At 34.4% G+C, this 25,387-nt stretch overlaps 1 long non-coding RNA gene across 2 annotated transcripts in view; it reads right to left on the bottom strand.

Moving 5' to 3' along the window:
- Window positions 1–306: 306 nt before the first annotated feature.
- The window catches only part of LOC113960834, a 611,076-nt gene continuing 585,995 nt past the window's right edge, over window positions 307–25,387 (bottom strand). For both annotated transcript variants that reach the window (XR_003532117.1, XR_003532118.1), the window contains one exon: window positions 307–341. This is a non-coding gene — a long non-coding RNA (uncharacterized LOC113960834). The remainder of the gene's footprint in view (window positions 342–25,387) is intronic.

The following is a 25,387-nucleotide window of genomic DNA, read 5'->3' as shown; positions in this document are numbered from 1 at the left end:
AAATTATAAGAAAACTTCAGCATTAATGGAAAGATAGGACTTGGAATATGGCATTATACTTCAAAACTATTTATAAGCTCAGAAAAATAGTTGATTGTTTTACATGAACATCTTATCCAACATGCCACTGACAAGACGAATCCATAGTAGTTCTCTATATTGTGGAAAAGATATTTTGTGCTGACTCCAAACCTTGACTGTAAACTACCATAGTGAATAACTGCTAGACACAAATCACAAGAATAACATCATAAAGCTTTAATATCATTGGCTTTAAGTAAATTAGTTAAATTACCAGTAATATAATGAGTTTCCTACCTCAACTTTGTGAATTTCAACTCCTGTTAGAAAAGAAAGAAAGAGAAGGATTTTCAGAGAAAGGCACAGGGAGAAAGGCATTTGGCATTGCTTAGCAAATATTTCATAGAAAACAAGTCCACAAGTTTAATAAGACAAATTATGTCAAAAAGAAAGTTCCCCGGTTATAAAAAAAAATAAATATTTTTTTTTGTATGTAATCTCCATCTGTAAGAAGATTTTGCAATTTGTTAAAACATTTTTGAATGACAGTTCACTACATAAAGTATTATCATAGGAGGGAATGACAGCTAGGAGAATCTGTGATCCAGTTTACAGATGACCAAAAAATACATGAAAATTGAAGTTCAAACACACTTCTAAAAGTTCACATGCCTTAAGTCTTATTCCTGTCCTGTAAACAACCAAACAGTAAAACAAATCAACTTTTTTTTTTCAGTCAATATATGGTTTTCTAAGTTTCCTTCACAGTCTTTTTATCAGTCATCCTCATCTCCAGTTCCGAGTTATTATGAGACCTGGCATTATTTTGTACCCTATTGTTGCTGTTACAGTGACCGTACATTAGACACTTTCTCAGCACTGTCAGAGGTCTGAAAAATTAGGGAGTAAATGTGAGGAAAGAGAAATTCTAAAAGATATTTTTTAATAAAATATGCCAGAAAATAAATTTGTTTACACAAACCACAAACAATTCCAAGAGATTTCCAAAGGGATTTAAATTTTTTTAGCCCTTGTAAATTTCCTAAGCTATGTAGCATAAAAGCCACAAGCTTTTTCCATAAGAAATTGATTCCCTTATCTTTAGCTACTTCTTTGGGGACGAAGGAGAAAAGCTTGTAAGACTTGTGCAAGTTCTGGACAGAACAAAAGAAGCGTATGGAAGGTAGGACTTAAACTCTTCTCCCATTTTGATGGTCTTAGACACTAACAATACCAATACCAGTACCCATATCAACTTATATATTTAAAACCTTCTAAATTAGTTTGTGCACCAAACTACATTCCTCTGGGAATTTTCGGAGGGATTTAAAGTACAAAGAAAAAGGAATTACCAAATAGATGGCTATAGCTGTTAGTAAATGACCAGATAAAATCTTTACAGAAGAAAAAATAATTTTATTTTCTTCAAGAAAGTGTACTGCAAAAACAATCTCTGTAAGGTTTAAACTTCTGCAGAAAGGAACTTCGTATTTACTTTTAAATAAAGCAGATGAAGATTCTCTTTTTTCCTATTAATACCTGTGCAGGACATAATAAAAAAAGTTAATCACTCTTCCTTTGTATCCTCTCTCTTACTCAATATAGGTGCGATAATATCAGAAAAATTCTCCAAACGTTAAGGAAAGGAACGAGTTTGTGTAATTAGAATTTTATATTTTTGATGGACCTGAATGAATCTTGTAAACTCTTTAAAACTTAATCTTACCACTTTTATTCAAACTGTTGCTTAGACTCAATTCCATGTTTCCCCCCTAATAATAGCTCTCCGGAGCATTGTACTGAGATTTTAGGAATTTTATTCTTTACTTCTCTAGAAATACATCTCATAGCTTGAAAAAGATTCCTTTCTCATGAGCCTAAGAGGGTAGGGTTGATATTTCAATAGCAGGGCAAACAAGTGACACAAGACTGAAGACTTTACTAATTCTGGAATAAATTTCTTTGTGGTGCTCCTCCAATTCTGTTTCAAAACCTAATTACAGCCTTTATATTTTTTTTTCTTGTTATGACTGTTAAGATATTTTTTTGGTGCTTTGGACTTAGAATTTACCAGTTTATGTCATCTCTGCATGCATAGCCAGTGGTAGTCAGTATGGAAAATTAATTTGATAAAGCATAGCAGTCACATTGGGCAGAATATAATTTGATGAAGTGTCTGGATCACAATATGATAGTTACAAACAATTTAGGAGAAATTACCATCAAAAGAGGAAAGAAATCAGTTTGTTCAATAGTGTCGTGTGTCTGATCCCTGTGTAGAAGAATGACAGGGTTCCAAAAACATCACTAAGGAGGAAAAACCTAAAAGACCCCTCAACTGTCTTCAATAATACAACCCTTGGTAGAGTGACCTACTCTTGTGAGCCCCTCTCTGGAGTAAGGTGTCCAGGTCTGGGACCCTCAACACAAGAAAGATGCTGACCTACTGGAACAAGCCCGGAGGAGAGACACTATGAACATAGAACTGAAGTACCTCTTCTGTGAAGACAGGCTGAGAGAGCTGTTCAGCATGGAGGAGACCTTAGAGTGGCCTTCTAGTACCTAAAGGGAGCCTAAAAGAAGTCTGAAGAGGTACTTTTCATGACAGCAAGTAATGATAGAACAAGGGAGAATGGTCTTTAGCTGAAGGAGGGTAGATTTAGGTTAGATATCAGGAAGAAATTCTTTGCTGTGAGTTTGGTGAGGCACTGGAACAGGTTGCCCAGAGAAATTGTGGACTCCCTATTCCTGGAGGCATTCAACGCCAGGCTGGATAGGGCTCTGAGCAACCTGGTCTAATGGAAGTTGTCCCTGCCCATGGAAATGAGGTTGGAATGAGATGATCTTTAAGGTCTCTTCCTGCAAATTCTTTTCATGATAATGAAGTTGTTAGTGGAAAGCTCTTGGCAGTGACATTTCACAGATGTCATGCTAGACATTACTAAGGCAGGATCTTTATCTATGTATCATTACACAGTAAGAATTACAGTCACTAAAATATCAAGTAAAGAGCCAAGTGCCACACTTAAAAGTTTCTCCTGTTATATAGAAATATTGAGCTACCGTGAGGGAATTTCTTCTCAACAAGTCAGTGGGTTTCCTCCATCCTTTGTCTCTACAGCACATATTTTTCTTGATGTAGTTGATGGAGACCTGGCCTTACTCCTTTTTTTCTCTGTGTAGAACTGTACCTCATGCTTATTCTGATCAGTCAGAAAACCAGAGACAGAAAAAAAAAAGTAAGGCTTAATTTCAAGTGAATACTTGTTTCTTTTAATTTTTCTTACACATTGTGACTATCTTTTCTCCAATGTTTTGCCATTCTAGCTATTCACAGAACTTTTGCTATGGATCATTAAATTAATGAAATAACTTCAGAGGAAAATGTGTCTTTCCAAGCCTTTCTAGGCACACTTTTGATACTGCACTTACTCTGTCATTGGAATATTGACTATCAGAGCTTCATTGCCTATGAGATTGGATTAAGATTCTGGAAATGATTTTTTTTTTAAAGATTGAAATTATATGGGGCTTTAAGTTTTCTAGATAATGAGGCCTAGGATGATCCCATCTTGCATACTGCCTGCCTTCAGTTCAATACTTGGATCACAAAACTGGCAATCTGCTCTGGTTAATGGAGTTTGGAATTATGAAACAATGTAAATCCTGTGATTAACTAAGGAGCTATAAAAACCTTTGTGCTACTGGTTCTGCACTATCATCTTGTACTCATATTTGACTCCAGGTCTATAGTGTCAGTTTGTTTTCTTGACATCATAGTATATATGTTCTTGTGACCCTAATTATCACAGTTCTAGTGAAAGTTCAATGAGTGGATGTCTTTAACTATATTCATTTTACACAAGAAGTAAACTCAGTTGGGGAATTACTCCATCATTTTCTTTCTTCATGTAATGACAGATTCTACATGTAATTGCAGTTATCTTTAGTTCTAATTTCTTCTCAACTAATTCCCCTCTAAAACTCTTTCATTCCTAAATATATTTAAATTAACTGTCTTTTCCATATTTATTCAGAAATATATTTCACTGAGTTTGGGATAGATTGGATTGCAGGTTTTATATATTAATCTGATACAAATTTAGCAAGACATTTTTGTATTACCCAACTCATCACCTCCATCCATGGAGACAAGTTAACATGATAATGTAATACAGTGAATGTAAATCAAGTTTTACATTGTGTTGTTTTGTTTTTTTTTTCCCAGATGGGAGTTGAACACAAGACACGGAATAGATTGGGAGATTTTAGAATATAGTGTTGGAAAAATGTTACATGCTCTATGTTGCATGTTTTTTGTTACATGCTTTTGGTTGGTCTTTCCTCCAGTGGGCCCTTTCAAAAAATAAACCACAACAGATATTCAATTAATTCTGTTAGTATGCCAATGGAACTGTGTTACTTCATTCAAGTGCAGATAGTCACATACCATATGATTCAGCCTATCACTTATAAATCTAATATTCTCTACAGGAAACCATATCCTTGGTTACTTTACCTTACCAGTTGCCTTGTCTAACCTCACTGACTTCATGGTAACAGCATGGATATTTTCTGAATTTGGGTGGCTGTTCATTGCATCAAAGACAACAATAATATTTCTTGTTATTAGGGATAGTGAAGAATATAATGATTGTTTAAAATAAAATAACTGGTTTGGGTTTTTTTAAAACTTCATCCTGAGAAAAAAAATACTTGCTTTACATTTTCAATTTATTTTTTATCTCGTGTTTGCAAATGCACATGGAAATACCATTAATATAAATAAATGATTGAAAATAGGAGCAGTATTACTGAGTACTTTAATATAAGGAACAAACAATCTCCATATGATTAATTCATTTAAAATGAATTTTTGTAGAGTTTTTGGTTGGTTGCTTAAGTTTGGTTTTATGTGTGTCTATATGTGCATTTTTTTATTGAACTGTAAGAAATAGTGGAAAAGTTCAGTCTGGCTAACATTTGGCTAAATAAAAAGATTTCATGTGTAGTCTGGTTTCTTATACTAAGGGAGACTGTTATAATTGGTGACTACAAAAAAGTGAGCTAGAATCCCAGTGCTTTTGGTAGTATCAACCTGCTGTTTTAATATTTAAAATATCAGATATAAATAACTTCAATGCTTGGAGAATAGCCAGAATATGAATTATAATATCTAGGTCACTGCCTGTTTAAAAGACTATGATCTTCTAACTACAGCAAAGTGTTAAACAGGCCTTTTAGCAACCACAGAACCTATGCTGAGGCATTTTTGGAATACCATATGCATGTGTATTTAGGCTGCAGAAAACCAAACACGGAAAAAATCAAAAGGAAGTCCTTTCAGTAGAAAAGTATAATGTTTATCTATTGATAAGTCACTAAAATTTGACTTTTTCCAGATATTTATCCCCCTTTCTCAAATTTAGTAAAACTTCTGTTTTATCTGAATTTTAGTTACACAATTGCATTTTTTTTATGCTGGAGATGGTATGATAATTTAACAGGTTGTGTTTTTAAAAGCAGTATTTTAAATCTCAAAAAAAACTTAGAAGAGAAAAAATATTTGGGGACAAAAAATCATTAAGTTACATCACTGAAAAAGAGCAAGAAACTCTGAGGAACTGAAATGTCAAAGTTGAATAAAAAATCAGAAAGGTGGTTTTCTCCTGAAAAGGAGGTAGTGTTCTAAGAAAACCCTGTTTTCTGTCTTGGCATTTGTAACAAAACCCACTGCTATAAAATTCCAGCTGAGACCTTCTACTTTGTTCACACTATGGCAACAATAGAATAGAATAGAAAAGAAAAGAAAAGAAGTTGTGATTAATATTAATTCAATATGTTGTTATAAAGTTCACACCTTTATCTCTCTACGAAGGATAACTGTATTGATAATTTGTACTGAAAACATGCTAATGCTATATAAAAGGGAGTCATGCACTGAAAAGTTTTTAAGGTGGTCAGAAGAGCTCACAGCCTGCCTAAGAAGATACTACCCATCTTATTAAATCTAGAAAAGGAAAGCTATGAGGAAATACCACAGCTCCAAGTAGATTCATCAGAAGGGTAAACACTAGGGAGACACAGATAAAACTTATATCATGGACTTTGTATGAAAGCATGGATATAAACTAGTCAGTAATAAATTTCTTCTGGCATCTGGAGCCTGCTGAGAATGGAATATCTAGAACAGCCAGAACAGATATCTGGAATTAAGGTGGGACAAAACAATAAATATAGGCTGTTTCAGAATTGCATCTTATCACAGAATAAAAATACTCATTTGTTTCCCTGTGCAACTATGTAGGTAGTTAACTATTTGTTGTATTTAAATGAAAGTTCATATAATTTCAAGTGAATAACTTAAAATAAGGATTAGAAGACATTTACTGCTTATGTTTTCACTATCTTCAGATCCAAATGAACCCATAATAAATTACAAAGAGATGATAAATGAAGTTATTTTTAGGAAACAGAAATCTTTCCAGAGACTTAGATGTTGTTTGCATCAGATCTTTGCAAAAAATAGTAAAAAGAAGTTTTATTTTTTGAACTAAAACCACTCCAGAGGCATTTGCCATGACTTTATATATATATATACATGTAACACAGAATTAAAACTGAGCTACATATACTGGCAAAAGAAGAAATGAGGTTGTCAGTTACATTTATAATAATCAGGCCAACACAAATTTGTAAAGAAAAGCCTTTAAAAAGCTTGCAATAGGAAAATAGATGGGAGATATAGAAAGAAAAATTAGGGTTTGATAATATATGATATAATTTAAGACTCTCCCTCTCAAAAAAAAATCCTGCTTATCAGCTGGAATTAGCATTCTAGTGATCAGACTTCCTACTTTTATGTTCTATTTACATTTAGCTATAATTTGAATAAATAATAGATGATGGTCAAGTTAGTCTGAACTGGTTGTTACTGAAAGCTGTTGCTCCTTCTATTAAAAATTTCTTCTGTACTCACCCTATGTTACTGCAGCACAATATTTTATCATAATTTCAGACTGCAGTTACATATGGCTTTGCAGTAGCAAGCTGAACTTACCTTCAGTGATGGTTTATTTCTCACAAAACAAGCATGTAGTGCACATATGGCCAGGTAGTGGAACACAGCTGAAGCAACAGCTAATGCAGTGGAATATCTCAAAGAATGGGAAAGCAAAATATCAAAAAGTGAAAAATGGTCTTGCTGTCAAATTGTGACAGTAATTTGAAAACATGTTTGCATTGATGAAAAGACACCTGAAATGTGCATCATTGGAGAAATAAAATGTTGCTATATTATCTTAATTTTCTTCACTTTTTATTCAGTACAATACTGTTGGTATCCCTTAATAGGAGTCAATGTGAAATTATAATTTAGAAAAGTCAACATTCCACAGAAAGGCAGAAATCTACTAGCTAAGAAAATTTGTCATCTCCCTTATGTATTGCAGTAAGTTCTATCAAGCACTCATTTGTACCTTCCCCAATTACTGATACATATATTAAACAAGAAATAAATGCATATTACATTTTAGTTGATGGACTGTAAGACTGGGTCTTACATAGGAAAAAACTCATCTACCATACATGGACATGGGACAGCCTAATTGTCTTTTGGAACAGAAGCACATTTGAAAAACACAGTTGCATTAACTTTCTAAGGCAAGAGAGTACATAGATGGGCTTTAGTTTGCTCATGAAATAGAAGTCATATCTCACCTATGAAAATGTCACTGTCATTGCTATTATGGCATCTTTCTTTAAAAATGTTAAGTCTAATACAGAGTAATATGAACTTCTATTTACCTGAAAGTGAGGAAAATAGTGATTTAAGAAGAAATCTAATTATATATGTTATTAAGCAGAATTAATTTTAATTTAAACATAATATATGGTGTAGAAGAAATTGAATTCATTATCAATTTAGTTTTCTTGGACTCAAAAGTTATGTAGTTTATGAATGTAGTAATTAGGGTTAACTAGGGAGCAGAAGAGAAATTTCGCTCTATGAAATATATTAACATAATATACATTCTAAAACCAATTTCTGATAGAATTTGTGCACTACCAGGTTTTATGAACATTTTATGACTGTTTCATTATATAACCACAGATTAAAAAGTAGAGAGAATATAATGCTATTATTTAAGTAAAGACATTGTTCACAAAATATAAAACCAATTCCAAAGGCACTACTCAATTTTAATTAGCTGATAAATAATAAGTATGATACATTAGATCTTTATATATCTCTCCCTTATTAAGTACTGCATATTTTTGAGCATACACTTTATCATGAAGCATCTAAAATTTCACAGCAAACCATAGGCCCATATTTCATTTCTACACAAAGGAATTTACATTTTGGCTAATTTTTTCTTGACCCTTTATATGAAAAGTAGCACTAAAGCATGTGTGTAAATTTGCAAAAGGGTTGAAAAGCAGCATAGAAGGTTGTGGATTTTTTTGACTCTCGGAATGCTATGTCCTGGTCAACTATGCTAAAGTCCTGGTCCACAAAGGAAAGTACAATTTTACATGTGTTTTCAGAGGCACACAAATTTATTAAACTGAATGATGATTAATTTATATACCTCAACTGGAGAAGGACTATCTTCCAAACTTGAGTGTCATTTCAGGATGTCTATAATTCTATATGCCCTAATTTTGTTGGTTTGAAAGAGGATTTACAATGCTTAGGCACATGTTGATAATGCAGAAGTGGGTACAGCAAAACAATGTCAAAATTTAGCATTTAGTCAAAACACATCCAGACATTTATTTGGGCTCCTCTCATTATTATTCATTATTTTGGTGTTTCTGAAAATTGTTCTGTGGGAACAGCTGCATCTTCAGTAGGACTGCTGAATAATCACCCTTTTTTTAATGTTGTACTGGGTGATGTTCAAACACAAAAACTGAAATGCTGGCACTGCCCCATAGCTGTTGCAATAGTATAAGACAAAAGACAATGTAGTTGACCAGATGGAGGATTCACAAGAATTAGACTGACAATACTGGTAAGCACTGTCATACAGAAATGATAGGACAGTGACTTATGCCTTCTTCTTTTTAACAGTGGCAACAAAGAATCTGCTATCACTGTGTTAGTTTTCATATTAGGTATATTGCATTTCACATTCTGTTAATTGTTATTACTTTTATATTCAGTTCTTAACAGGAACAATTTATTCCCTACAGAAACTTGGGAAATAAAATGACAAACAGTAACAATACAAGGATATTTTATATTGGCATTAACAAAAAATCTAGGACAAGGAATTAAAGACAATAATGCCTTATCAAAACAAGGAAGGTAATTTATCTAAGCTGTAATTATTCCAGCTACAATTTGGCTGATTACTGAAGTTAATTGTTATGCCAGTGAAAAAGATCAGCCAAACTGATCAGGTGTATTAACTGTCACAAAACTTCTCCAGAAAAATGGAGCAAAGAAAAAAATCTTTTACAGCAAGTCTGGGACATGGTTTGGTGGTCCTGGACCACATGGCTCGGAATCAGCTGGCATGCTGATTCGTAATTATTCTTCACAACAGCAACGACTTTAAATATTCTTTCTTCTTCTTATAAGCAAACTGTATCATCTTTTTTCTAGTTGAACTGATACTTTATTTCATTCCCATTGCACAATACATTTCCTTCGTCCCCTAACTTTTAATTGAGAAATAAATTGCAGTATGCAGGAAAGGGAAACAGAAAATAACTAGACAATGTTTGCCTTCATATTCATTATTTCATATGCACACCATAAGCAAGAAGTTGATAAAATTTTATGACATTTGCTGAAATTATGGTGGTCTTTCTGGAATGAATAATTCAAGTTGTCTGTGTCAACATAATTCTACAATAAAATTTTTTATATATATATGAAGGGATTATCTTAGTTTATGATACGTTGACAATCCCCAAGGTTAGAGGTTTATTAGCACAGAATTATAAAGCAACAGATACTAATAAGAGGCAAGCTATGTTTCCAGATTTATCTGACAAAGATTGAAGCTGGACATTTTATCTACTTGTGCATAAAGTATCACACTCTTCCATGACATGGGAATTATGACAGTATTGCTCTTATTTATGCACTTGAACAACCTAATGATGAGCATACCAAATATTAAATGTTATGTGTTTGCCTTTTTTTTTAATCTTTTAACTGTAATAATCAAAGCAGAATGGGAATCAAACCCCCAAGAACTGCCATAATTTTAACTTCTTATCTGTGAAACCTAAATGGAGTTGAACTAACGTTTAATTTCTTCTGAGTATTTTTTTTTTGCTTAAGATTTCATGTGATCTATTTAATCTAGGCTGCATAAAGAATGCTAAACTTACTCTAGGCTGCATATAGAATCCGAAATTCATGAATGCTTTATTTCTGGACCTCCTGTTGTTCAGTTCATGGAACCTGCTGCAGTACATGCTGTTTATCTCCCCTGCTGAACACCCATGTTTTCTTAAATTACAATCAGAATATTGTCACTTGAATATGCAGTTTATGCCTGTGTACATATCACCAGAACTCATATATGAGGTAGTTTATAATTTATAAATTTGGACTTCCTAGCTATTATTTAGCTTTTGGCTTGAAATTTGTGTTTCCAGTGTTAAAGATCACAGCACTCCAATAAAACCAAACCAAACCAAACCAACTTCCTCTGCAATTAGCAAGGTGAAATATCTTGTTACATTTTGGAGTGGCAAAAAACCCCACCACCACCACCACCAAAAAAACCCAAACCAAACCAAACCAAACCAACCAACTAAACAACCAAACAAACAAAAACAACAACAAAAAAAGGAAAAGATAACTTCCTTAAGTTTCCATTAAAAAATAGAAAATAAGAGTAATATATAAAATATACATTCTAATCATATCAAATTAACCTATAAGGTATACTGCACTTCAGAACTCATGTAAAAAAAAAGGTTAAAAAACCTCCAAACTCACATTTGAGCAAATCATGGAAACAGAGAATTTTAGGCTAGATAACTTGCACCGATGAGAAGCAACTTAGCTCTCCACTGAGTACTGCCAAAGGACACCATGTTTCTTGTCATGCTCCTATGCTCTACAATGTAGAGGGACAATTTTCTATATAATTTTCAGGCAAAAGAATGTGTGAAAAGACATTGGATTCATAAAGAAACTGTGAACATAGCACATGGATAAAAAAATGCACTTTGGGAAACCTTGGGAAACAGGTCACTGTGTTGAAATGATGGAAGAACTGGGTTTGTTTATCTGTTGAAATAAAATCAATGATAAGAAAACAAGAAAAATCCTCTTCTAGTAGAGGCATGGAAAAGTGTTTCTTAGTTCCATTTCCCTGACTTGTCAGCACTATTCCCTCACTCGTTATTTTTTATGTTTGAAGGTTTGTAGACATAGTGACATTTGTATTATTAAAATAATCTAAATGTGGCAATTTTCATTATATTTATAATATAATTTCCACTAAAATTAAAAAAGGTCGGCACAATTCAAGTATATTTAAAGTAATACGAAGTAGTAGGAAACAATTATTTTTATGGAACAAAATTTGCATTATGGATTCAGTGTGTTTTTTAAATTTTCAAGGAATATATTCAATCCTGCATTGTCAGTAAATGGTAGCAAGAAGACAAAGGGGTAATCTAAAGGAAATGCAGAGAAAACAATCAGGCTGAGAATCTGTAACTAATGTAAGACTGTCCTGTTTTCATTTTATTTTAGCCATCTTGCAATAACCTCATGCCAATGTGAAAAAAAGACATTGTACTATAAAAGTGTCAAATGATGATTGTCTTCATTATATGGTATGCATGATGAATTTTCTGACTTCTCAACTAATACACTGAAGATGCATATGTAGGAGGGTGGTAGAGAGGGGCACTATGGTTTTATTTGTTTTTTTCCCCCCATGCCAGGATCAGGTCTATGGATATTCTTTTTTCCATGCTACCTACTGTCATACATCAAAATATGTTTATGTCTGCAATTATGTCTTTCAAAAAAATCTACAGTTGCCAAAACATGTATGTGTTATGTTAGACAAATAAACCAATGAAATCTCTACAGCACAAAAATGAAGAAGTCAATTTGGTACAAAAAACAGTTCCTGTGTGTTTTAAAAGGGGAAAGAAAATCAGATATCAAAATTTCCTTTAAAGAGCACCGAAAACAAGGTTAACTCAAGACAGTAAAACTTTCATAATCCTCCTGGGAATGAGATAAAGATAATCTTAAATACTACTTAATGTCATTTTAGTAAGTCGGCCCACAGTAACCAGCAGACGATGGTTGTAGAGGTCTCAACAATGACTAAAGAAGGGCATAGGTATGGAAGGTTTTAATGGCTAATGAATATCACCCTATCATTAAGATGCATGGATTGCATTATTTTTAATTACTAAATGCAAAATCAAAATATTTGATTTGTGCTTAGAAAATTGTCCCCTGTTTGAGGAGAAACATCTGATCCAAGGGAAGTAAAATTATTGCTTGTCTGCAGTTTCCTAATCCTTAGGGTCATTATAGAACAGACAGATTCTCTGGTGTAAAAACAATTGAAGGACTGAATTTCCTTATGTCAGGAGGAGCTTCATTCCCTCTACTAAATTTTCATCTGACAGCACTATCGTGACAGTGTTTCTTCTGGGCTGCCTCTGAAACTGTACATCAAGAGCAGATGATGGAGTTCACTTCCATGGTTTAGTGTGTGAAACAGTAAAGAAGTGGTTCATTTCAGGAGTTGCTTTCAAAAAATAAACTGCCTCTGCTTTCTCTATATGTATTTTTACAGCAAATTCTAGTGGAGGATTCAGTTAGTGAGAGCTCTATAGGATTTAGGAGAGCCCCAAATCCAAATAATGCTTGTAGTGAAGACTGTTACTATCCCAAGACGGATATGGAAAGACTTAGGGAGTAGTCTCAAATGGCCGGGGTAACTTTTGGAAAGCGAGAATGAGACACTAGAGATCAAATATTTATTTCCACTGAATTTCCTATAAGAAATGCCTACAATACAAATAGCTAAAAACTGCACTCTGGAAACACAAAGGAAATAAACTACTCGGGTACGTTTTCTTCACTAAATAGAGTGATCACCTTATAAAGACTCTTCCTGTCCTCTGACATATGGATAAATTACACTGACATCCCCACACAACCTGTTACCCTACAAGAAGTGTAATATTGTTCATTTTGTGTCTATTAAAGAAATGCAAAAGGGTTGGCAAAATCTGCCAATTCAGACAAGAACCATCTCTCAGAGAAAATGTAAAGAAAATAATTACATAGAATTATTGTAATAGAAAGGTGGTGGGATACTGTTATAACTGTTTATTTAAACTAAACATAAAAACATGGTTGCACTTCGATGTATAAATTGCAGTAAATAGACATAGCTCTTATTTGCTATACAGAGAAAAGTAATAAAGATCAAGGAAAAGAGAAGCACACATAATTTTGAATTTTTTAACGGAGGAACTCGTGTCTTTGACTTTCAAATGTGATGAGCTTTGATAGGCTCTGTTCACTTCATCCCACCTGCAGTTTCTTGGATTCATGCCTTGATTTGTGTCAACTGATTCACTGACTTTTTATGAAGGTGTTCAAATATACAGTGCCTTAATTAACTACCCAAGATTTCTGTCTCATTATGTGAGACAAAAAAGCCCACTAAGTCATTGAACCGCAGTCATTACTTTGCAGCTCCTGTACTTCTGTGGATGAGGGCGAGGATGGCGATTGATTTATCACTATTTTAATAGATACTTGACCTCTGAGTCAATACAAATGTTTCACTCAGTGGTGGCAGAGGGCAAGCGATCCAATTATGTCAACACAATGGACTAATACAGGTACTCCGGTTTTCCCTGATTTCCTGAGAGAGTTGTTAAAATCTTCTGGTGCTTGATATTTAGTAAAATTACTAGTTAAGAAAACTTAAACTTGAAATAATAGAGATATCATCAGAGAAAAAAACTAATAGCTTAACATCATTCCATCACTCCTTATGTACTATCAAGATGAATTTACAAACAAATAAAAGAAAATAAAAATTATGGTTTGGGTGTACATATAAATTTCCAGGGGTTTTTAATTTTTTACAAGATATTAAACTCATTCAGGAGTATTTTTCAATTTTCAAATACCTTCTGTTCAAACCACTAAATGATTCAACAAGTGTTACAGGTTAATCCATGTAGGCTAAATAAAAATTATATTTACCATATTTTGAAATTTTTGAAAAAAAAAAAAAGGATCAGAGAAGAAGTAAACAACTTTCTGTGTGAACAAGATGAACTCTCTGGACCAGAGTGAGGCTGACTGGCCTGCAGTTTCCCAGATACTTCTGCTTGCTTCTGCTTGGAGACAGGAGGAACCTTTGCTTTCTTGCAAAGTTCTTTGCTAGGTCCAGCAGTTCATCTCCCCTCCCTGGTTCCTTGATCGTCGGTGTCAAGAACCTGTTGGCAATGCTCTTCAGAAACCTCCCGAATTACTTGTGCTCTGCTGTGTTGTCCCTCAAGCATACATTGGGGTCAATTGTTCCAAGAAGGCAAGGCCCTATGAACATGAAGTTGTCTGAAGGCAGGGTCATCTGCTTGCTCTTCTTCATTCAGATAGTATGTAGCAGGCACTTATCACTGCTTCCTAGTTTGGTCTGCACACTAATTTGGCTCGCCCATCACCCAAAGAAAGAGCGAGCTCCATAAATCCTGTTCTCCTAAGTGAAGGGCAACTCTCCCATGTTACTTGCCCAGACTGTCCTTCCCAAAGAACCTGCGTCTATTCATGACAGTAGTCCAGCTGTTGAAGTCTTTAGTGTTTCTGTCATCTCTCACGTTTTGTTCGCCAACTTGGTTCACTGCTTTTTCATTGGACTGTTGATCATTCTTGCCCTTCCTTCTTGTTCATAGATCAATACTGTTGAGATAGCCCAGACACTTTTCCCTATTTAGTCAGGTGGATCCCTTCTCTGCCAAGCAATCCTCACAAAAGGTTACATGGTCAGAAAAACTCTATTGCCAACACCATATGTGAAATCAGCTTTTTTCTTCCTAGATTCATCCGCTTCTCTGCAAGCCTTTCTCATTTGCCTGCAAGACCAGGCAAAAGTCACCAGGCACCAAGCCCTTCTTCTCATTCCCTGGAGATGTGTGGTCACTACCTATTAAGTCCTAATCTCCTTGATTATTGCTTGTACCTATATGGAGAAGACATGTGGACTAAAAGTCTTACGAATTGTCAAGCTGAACAAACCTTGTCAGCCCATCCAAAATATTCTGGACCAAAACCCTCAGTATGCAGCAAATGTCCCCTGCTAACAGAGTAAGTCAGCTTAGCAGCCTGCATCACCACAGCAGGGAATTTCCCATCAGCATTTTTTGCTCTATCCTGTCACTGCTGCCAGAGATCTCAGGCACAGGTAGATTACAATCTTTGGGCAGAAGTCCTGCCCTTACCTATACTGGGTTGCGAAACCTGCTCTGCAAGTCATAGTAGCAGGTGGAATAGGAACAGTCATACTAGTACTGGAGTTCACAAGATCAAGATCGCAGCCTTTACCAGCCTAGTTGTCTCCATTTCCCAGTCTAAAATGCACAGATGCTATCTCCTCTTCTTTGATGCAGCTTGGAGGTTTAGGCTCTTTTAGAGCAGTGTCTTAAGAGACATATGGTCTGCTGACCTCCTCTCACAGCTTGATTAATAATAATGGCCCATCTTTGCGAACGAAGATTTGGGGAAAGGTCTTTTACCTTTCCAGCCTGCGCAATGGATTTTTTAGGTGAGACACAGCCTGCGCTGAACTGAGCCCACCCTTTAATCCTAAGGTTCATCTGCCGGGGCCAAGCAAGCTTGGACAATGGCAGTGAGGTCCTCAGGACGTAGGTTTGTTTAGAGTGTCCTTCTCATAGATGGATGGCCACACAGGGCTAACGACCTCCATCAGGCCAGGAGACCGGGGATTCGAACCCGTGGTCGCAGCAGTGAAAGTCCTGCACGCTAACCACTAGGCCACCAGGGGTCTCACAGCTTGATTACTCATGTTGCAAACCCCCCACCAGTGCATGCTTCCTGCAAGTGCAGCTGTTGCCTCTGGTCCCAATGTGAGGTCCCAGAGGTCACTGCAGCCTCTGAGCTGCAGTCCTACACCCTCTCATGGGAGGTCATGCTGGGTATAGGTCTCTGAACTGCCTGTGGACACTGCCAGGGGCCCTGTCTGCCATTACTGAGATACAAACTCTGGCCTTGGAAGACTATCCCCAATTCTGCACAAAATGCTGCCTGTGGGAGCTGACTCTGTTAGCTGAAGAATTAAACAGTGTAAGTTACAGTACAATTCACCGTTACAAAGCTACTTGATGTTGACTTGTCACAACTCTCAAAATCAAACTTTACGAAATCCCGATGTGATTGGAAAGATGGTTTCAGAGACAAATCATCGGTACAAGAAATCACAGGTCTTTAACTTTTTTTGATACATAGAAGGACACTTTTACAGAACATTGACGTATTAATCTCTCCATTCAAGTGCTATGTTGGCAAATGCACTTTATTTGGCCTTCTACAAACTTTGAAAATATATAGTGATAGAAAACAGAAAACTAAATTATTGATAAATTCATGTAACTCAATAGGTTTCAATTCTAGAACAACATAGGGATCAAAGATATTAACAAAGTCTCTTTGAATCTTCAGACTTCTAATAGAAGAAGACAGAAACAAAGGCTGCCTAGAAAATGCAGTTTTGGGGAAAGTCAGAAGACAGAAATGAATTCTTAGTCACTGCAATGATTCATGTAGCCAAGACAACAAAAGTCTTACAGTGAATACAGAGTCGGTTCCTTCACACAGAGTCTGATGCTGCAATGAAACTTTAGCCCATCAACAGATTGGTATGATTTTCTGAAGGTAAATGTACAAAACTAGAAGTTTAATTAAATGCTGAAAAAGCTATATAACAGTAAAGGGGAAAACAATCAAATGGTAAACTACTTTTGAAAAATACATTACCAGAAGGTAAAAGATGTTGAAGAAAGGAGCTAAAATACCCATTACAAATGAATATAAATGTATTTGCAGCAAAAATAGATTTTCAGATAGTTGTGTAAGTGCTGTCGGGGACATTCATCAACAGTTGCTGCCTAATCCTCTGTGCCTTATAGTAACTAGCCATCATCAACACACCCTCGCTGTTGTCTACAAATCCTATTTTTTCTATAAAGACCCAATTACTATGTTGAAGAAATTCGGTCACAGATTAAAAAATATGGAAACTTACATGAGCCAGAGTGCATCAAGAAATTTTCACAATTTGGCTGGCAATATTTTGCCTATTCAGCTTCAGTAGATGAAACACAGAGTTTGTCAAAGACTCAGGGAATTACTTGACCCTTGGAAATATCCTCATTTGCACTAAATGAAAGATCATACATACAAGCAACTCAACATGGAAATAGTAAGGATGCATATTAAATCTACCTATAGAAGCCTTATTTTATGCTGATACTTCTTTGGAATTCAGTCCATATTTTTTTTATTAACTAAAAAAAACCCCAAACCTAGAAACCTCTAGAGGCAGGGCCATGTTTATCAGAAGTAATTTGACTCTTTCTTTTCTGGTTTGCATTTCCATTTTAAAAGACAGAGTGGAACTTGCATTCTGCACAGAATGGAATATACTGTATGGTAAAAAAAAATGGTTCTTCCAGAGTGTTTTTATGAAAAGTGCTGTGAAAAAAACCTAACAAAAACTGTACAGAACAATTAGTTGTAAATCAAAATGACCAGATTGCGTTATAAGAACAGATGATGTAACTGGCTTTTCATTTCTGGGCTCTCAGAATTAGTATCCTAAATCATGAGTATAGATGAGTTATTTTAGTCAGATTCTAGCATTCATCTGTTTTGCCCAAAGTTCATCTGGAGCTATTTAAACCTTAGCGTTCAGATGAGACATGAGAGTCTGACATTAATAATCACATGCAATTATTTATGTCACACTAGATAACCCTTAAAATCCTGGTCCTAGTTTGGAAATTAGTCAGTCTTCCGATTGTTTTAAAACTTCCCTCATGGATGTGTAAATTCTGTGTTTTGGGCACTGTTGTACTGCCATCTTAACGGTATTACTCCTCCAGCATACAAAACCTTAAGTCTTCTGTTGAAGAAATGTTTAAAAATGAAATAAGATACATCTGATCCCACTACACTAAGTTTTGTTTAAAGCCTAAAAGACTGCTGAGATATAGCCTTGTTGAAGATTTTTTTATGTATTGTTCACCTTAATTTGCATTAGGTTCACTCCATATTGGTAGGAGAAAACCAAATGTTTTTAGTAGACTAACACTAAAATTGTATTATTACTGCCAAATAACACCCTTTTAAGACAGCATTTATTGAATTCAATGTGATGTTGAATGTTTATATTTATTTTCACTAAAGCTTTATTGACATATTTATTACTTAGGATATCTGGGACTTGTTTTCACTGATCTCAGCATTAGAAAGCCCTATTAAGGCCTCCCTATTGAGAAATGGTTGCAGCAACTGAGATAAAATGTGAAGATGCTATCTTGCAAATATTCTATTGCATTTGCAGATTCTGCATTTTGTTCTTTTCTGAGGTTTGCAACTATAAAAAACAGAGTTTATAATCTAGCCCAGAGCCTGTAAACCACATTAACATTCAGGGAAAATATCTTCTTTTTCAAATCTAGAAAACAGCACTTTTGAACTGATTACTTAATTACTTCATCCACCCCCAAATGAAGATATTACTCTTCAGTACAGCTGGTCACAAATGCAGTGCAACAGCCCTTCCCATGGAACTTGAAGATAAGAGCTGTGTTTTCACTGAATGTCTCCCCAGCATATCAATGAAGTAAAATTTTGTGCTGTGTGTACAATAAACATGCTACAAGAAATAACACATTTATACACACAACATTTTCCGCAAATATTTTTTTAAAATTCATTGGAAAAGCCTACTCACAGAGTGCATTATTAGGAACATTTGTCTTTATCAAATTTAAACTTTAATTCCATAGGAATCAAACTTTAAAAAATAGATCCCATCTATAGCAAAGTACCACTGTTTAAATTAATGATTGAAATGAGAGGGATTGAACCTTATACAGAGGCAAGACATTGCTAAACAAACTGATTCAATGAAGCGTAACATTCCTGCTTTGCAAAGAAAAAAGTCCTTTCCTGGCTCCTCCTGAGCCCCTTCTGAGAAAGCAATCTGAGCAAAACAAAATACTAGGTATCATGTTCTCTTTGAGAAGTTGTTGACCTCCATGTAGGCCACCTGGCTTTAATAATAGTTTAAACATATCAGGGTTAAGCTCCTCTGAAATGTAAAATCCCTTCTCACTCTCTGAAGACTCTGGGTAAATACCAAAGCAACAAATTCAAGCAAAGTGTTGCATCAAGCAGATAAACAAATACAGGCTGGAAATTGAGGTTGCTACAGTAGCCTAACAGGAAACAAATGTGTGGAAGTTTGGTTAAAGATTTATTGTTATCAGTCAGAGCAGACAGTCCCAATTATACACACATCAGTAAAGTCGCTGTTATTCCTTTGACAACACCTTCCTCTATATTAAATATAAAAAGCACATAGAAAAATAAAAGATGAAATAATGAGTGAATTTATCACAACTCTCCCACTGACTGCAAAGGGAGAAGCTATGATAGCAAGAACCATGCTTTCTTACACACTGCTTAGCATATCTTCAACTAACAAAATCTTCAGTCTTATTCTCTTAGTAATTTTTTGATGGAATATCATGCAGACAGACAAGTAATTCTGAAAAAAGGGACAATATTGAATATCTCCTTTTTTTTTTCCTATATAAATTCAAATATCCAAATAATTGGAGTCAAACTGATATGTATATAGAATAAAAATTAATTAGTTCCTACACCAACACTGATAAGATGTTAGGCAACATTTGCTCTTTGAGACTACAAAAGTCAGATACTTCAGAGAAGAAAACTTTCTTCAGGTCATTTGTTAAAATGGTACTCTAAAGCAAAGAAAACAAAAAGCTTTGCTTTCAGCTATTAACTTCAGTGGGACTCAAAAACTCTGAATGGCAAGTTATTACTTAAGATATTTTAATTGGGCCAATTTTAACACCTATTTTTTTAAAAAAATCTCTTAAATCCTGAAATGGTAGTAATTTTTGTTGTGGTTACAATGCTTCATTCTATGTTTATCTCAGGTTCTCTGCATGTTAACAAGAAAAAAAAAAAGTCAACATTATTTCAGTCATTTCTGCTAAGCCTGAAGAGCAGTGTTTCACATAGGGAATTCACATACACTTGTCAAATGTTCACTGTTTCTTAAGGTTCTGTGTATAAGAGGCTCTGTAGTAAGCTGCAAACAATGAGGTTATCCCTTAAAGCATTTTGTTAGTTGCATATCTCACCTTCTGCATGGGTACTACAATTTATCTCAGAATCAATGCATATAAGTTCCTGCAAAAAGCTTTGAAATCAAAAATCCTTAGTCCATATGTTATTGTCTTTTAAAAAAATTAATCAGGTAAGAGGTAGTAGATTAAGTAGAAATTAATAAGTTCAGGAACAGGATCTTATTTTTAATGAAATAATTAAAAATAGATCCAGAGCAGATTAGAAATTCTGTTGTTTTACCACCAATAAGCTTGTCAAAAAGAACTTCATACAACTTCAAAACCCTGAGATATGGCAAAGAACAATATTCAAGCACTGTTACAGATCGCTTCTGAAACGAACTGGCAACATGTAAGGTCCATAGCCAGCTGCTGGTCTTATCTAAGCAAGGGTTATGCTGATAGTCTTTGGGAACTATTAAAACCAGAAACATTCATTCAGATTTATTTCATGGTTAAGTTAATTATTCAACAAACTCCAGGAACCGTTCACATTATAGAGGACTCTTTAATCTCTTTTTTTAATAAAATTCTTTCATGTAAAGAATCATTATCTTTTGTGTAGCAATATTTCTATCTGTTTCCCAGTGTTTCTTCTTGAAAAGGAGTCATGGTTATGAAATATATAAACAGTAAATAAATAAAAAATATATAAATAGCAAAGCCAGATGAATTCAAAGGTTTTTAAGCAAACCTAGAAGAACTCAAAGTTTGGCTGATGTTCAACCAACGACATAGAAAGAGCCATTACATATTTGTTCTAGAATCTTAAACTAGCATGAGTTTTATTGTTTTGCTGTTTTTTTCTCTCAAAGAGAGTATTGTAAGTGGCTTCACACACAATTAACAAAAAATACTATATTTATTCAGTCATTTGGTGAAGTATAAGACTTCTGTCATAATAAATTACAAAATTAAGCTTGAGTCTGACTTTATAATGTGATAGAAAATTTTATTTGGTAGGTTGGAAGTTCAGAAGAAGATGTCAGATATCTTTACTGTATCTTGATTATTTTGATTGAACAGTAATAAGCTGTTGTTCTCATCATGTGTGATCGCTATTTTTTAACATTTTCACAAAAAATGTATAATTAATTTTGAATTTCTGTGAGAAACAGAAATTCCGTACGGTATAATAGCACACTTTGTATGCACTTTTTCTGTTACCTAAAAATCACAAAACCTATTCAGGATCTGGGCATGAATTTTTACTTTCTGTTTGGTCTGTAATTGACACATTTGTTTTTTTTCAAAGGAGATTTCCTTTCAGACAGGGAATTTAGCAGAATATCCTTTACTTTTCTCCACATTGCTTGACGGAGAGAAGGAAACAAGAACAGGATAGAAAGCAAACCTACTGTAAAATACAAGTTCACGGGAAATACATTCAGGCTTTTGCTCTAAGGGTTCTAATGTTGACTGCAAGGCTTGCTGGACTGTTTTTTTTCAGAACCATCTCGACACAGACTCATTCTTAGAGCTCAAAGGTTTTAGACAGCCAACTCAGGGCAGCTTTCCTGAGTGTTTGCAATGCATTACACTGGCTGCTGATCAAAGGGAAATGGTGGTGCATTTCTGTTGCTCTAAATCTCTGGTGCTTCTCAAGGTTCTAACTCTGGCATTTTCTCCATCAAGGGTATACTGTGTTAAACAATAAACTGTAGAAATCACGACACCTTTTCTGTTTCCCTAAATCTTAGGCATCATCCTTGGAAGCACAAAATCACCCTAAGTGGAGATGATATGATGGTGCCTTAGAATGTTTCCATGATATCCCAAGTAACATTTTAAAGACAATGGTGATTCTCAGGATTTGAGCACAAGTAATGACTTATTTTGTATACTTTCTGTAATTTTACCAATGAAAAAAATCCCGAGAATGTAAAGTGAGATTTGTGGGCTCTGAGAAAGATGAAATTTCAATCAGAAAAAAACCACCAACAAACCCATAATGAAATAAACTATGTAATAAAGTCAATAACTATATAGCTTAGTATAATAAACTTGGGGCTTCTGAAGAAATGAATTATTCTAAAGCAATCACATACTAATTAATAGAAGAGAATTGTATGAGTCACAGGCAATGTATTACCATAATAATTACAAAAAAGCACTAATCTCATTAAGCCAACCTGTAGCATGATTATCAGCTCACATGAATAAGTGATGTCTGCTTCTCATAGAGTAGAGGAAACCTCATATGAAAACAGCAATTGTAACCAATTCAAGAGAAAAGTCATGTATATTATTATATTTTTGCTGGTTTTAATAAAATTTTCTTTTCTTATAATAAAAGAATAAGAGCAACTTTGATTAGTGTCTACAAAATTATCTTAATCACATATACCTGAATATTCCTAATTTTTTAAAATGTTTATTTATTGTTCACTTTGAATAGTAAACACTTCATATAATTTTTATTTGGTTTCCTAAAGATGTGCTGTTGAAGCTATTTCTCCAGGGAGATTTTCTATTGACTATGCACCTCATGGCACCATACATATGTACATAACATACATCTCAATACTGCTGGTGTCAAAACAACAGAGTGAAAGATATAGAAAGGAAACTAATTTATTAAGCACTGCAAGTAGAAACTGGGAAGGTAGCTGTAACCATGTCTTGTTAGCTTTGTTTTCAACTGTGTTTTCTAGTTATTTGTCATTTAGGGCAACACAGAGAATTAGATTAAATTTAACATCTGCTGCAACAAACTGGAAGTCTGTGTCCATAGTGCTGGAAAATGTCTTTACAAGATCAAGTGCATATAAGGTATCTGTTTGCCCTACAATATTTCAATACTTTTTGAGTTACCAGCTACTTATTTTTTTTGTTTCTGGTTAAGATGTCTGCCAGCATAGATCCAGTAGCAATAGTGTGTATTTACTTCAGTTTCAGCAGTTTCATCTTATATATGGGCAAAGTTAAACTATACATCATCATATCTATATATCTATATATCTATATATCTACATAGATATTAAATAATACTCATATTTTCTAACTATTTGATTTTGTATATTTTATACCTCTAAAATTATGCATTTCTATGAAACTAATAAACCAGAAAATGTTTAAGGAAAATATGCCAATGCTTGTTTTACACCCATGCTCATATGAGATGGAACTTTTATGATTAATATCAAGCAGGAAAGCCGCCAATCTACCTGTGTCTGTCATCTGTTTCACATTTTCAAAACAATCCAAATGAGCAGACATCTTGTGACCAGCACTGAATATTTTGACTGGAAAATGCTTTTCTGCTTCTTCTCTGTTTCATGTGAACCTTTATTTTTCATAAATGTCTTGATATCCATCTTCCTGTGAGAGAGCATTATCCAGTGACAATGTTCAGTTCCTTTTGACATTATCTTCTAAGTGAAATAATGACTAGAAGGATAAAAGAGTAGCAGGTTGTAAAAATTCTCTCCTCTATTATATGAATTTAAAAAAATATATGAGTTGGAATTCATTGTTATGTTTTGTTGAAAAAATACGACACAAAAAATTAAGTAAAAACCAAAAGGAAGAACACAAATAAGATAAGTCATATAATAGGGCATGGGAGGGATGGGGAAGATAAAACATCCTTAAGCAAATAAAAAGAAAATAAAGTATTTAACTAAACATAGGGTTTTTTTCAATTGACCTACTGTAAAGTCTTGTGAAATTTTTAAGTGAAATGCTTTTAGAATTATAAAGAAGTCCTTTATAAAGATATTCAGTACTTTTCCTTAACATTATGCTAATTTTCTTCAAATGACCTTATTTCCTCAGGTAACTCTTAGTATTCCAGCTAAACTACTCCAATTGCTTTAAGATTTTGTATTCTTGAACAGGTCATCTGTTTATATGCTAAACAAATATAAGTACTGATACCGTTGTGCTTTTGCTAACATTCCTTGACTTCTCATCATGTATTCCCTAGTCTTTAACTAACAAAGGATTTAAAATTGTCTCTTGAAAGTCTGGCTTATTTTCTCTTTATTCTCCTCATGGTACAAGGTCTTTCCCTTGCTTCATACTGTAGAAAGAAGTCAGAGTTCAAATGGAGTAAGAAAGTTATATATAAAAGCATACAAAGACACTAGAAATTATTTCTATCTAGAAGGCATTTTTTACTCATTTGAAGCTGAGGAGTATCAAGAGAGTGCATGCAGGGAAAACTTCTGATGAGAGAGTTTCTTCAGGATTTGATTTCCCTACAACTGAAATTTGCACTTGTGGGTGTCAGAGAAATTTCCCATGTTTTGATGGGTTTTCTGGGGACAGAGTAGAACAAGCTTACCCTAGCTGCCTTAACACGTAGATTAAGCTGCTGGTGGCTTTCGTTCCTTGTGTTCTTAAAGCATGGTTTCAATCTTACAGCATCACTTCTTTTTGACGATCAAGCATGTCACCCTACCAACTCTTACAAGTACTGTGTGAATATCGATTCACTGGTTGAGAATCACCCCAGAGATTTTATCACAAATAACAATAGATAGCATTTATATCTCTATATCTTAACTAGGAAAACACACTGAAAATTATTGAATAATTTTTTAATAATCTAAAAGTTAGACTATATTCTGAAATACTGTTTAATTCCAAAGTGTTCTTCAGTTTTCTTAGATTGTAGGATAATAGGTTGCATGTTATGGAAAACTGCTTTGCTTTTAGACTTTGGAATAGGCTGCCTAGGGGCATGGCTAAGTCACCATCCTTGGAGGTATTTTAAAGACGTGTAAATATTGCACTTAAGAACATGGTCTGGTGGTGAAATTGGCAGTGCTGGGTTAACAATTGGATTTTCCAAGCTAAATGATTCTATGATTCTATAATGTGGTGAGAGAAAATACTACATGAGAAATCCTGTGGGAAAAATATATGTAACTGAGTCTAAGACTAAATGCAAATAGTAGTTCTTATGTTTGTACTGAAGAAACTGTGAAGA

The sequence above is a fragment of the Neopelma chrysocephalum genome, unplaced genomic scaffold (assembly GCF_003984885.1).
Source record: "Neopelma chrysocephalum unplaced genomic scaffold, ASM398488v2 Primary Assembly neopelma1_96921, whole genome shotgun sequence".
Taxonomy (NCBI): Eukaryota; Metazoa; Chordata; class Aves; order Passeriformes; family Pipridae; genus Neopelma; species Neopelma chrysocephalum.
Note: the sequence above shows the minus strand (reverse complement) of the source record. Positions and strands in the feature narration are given on the sequence as shown.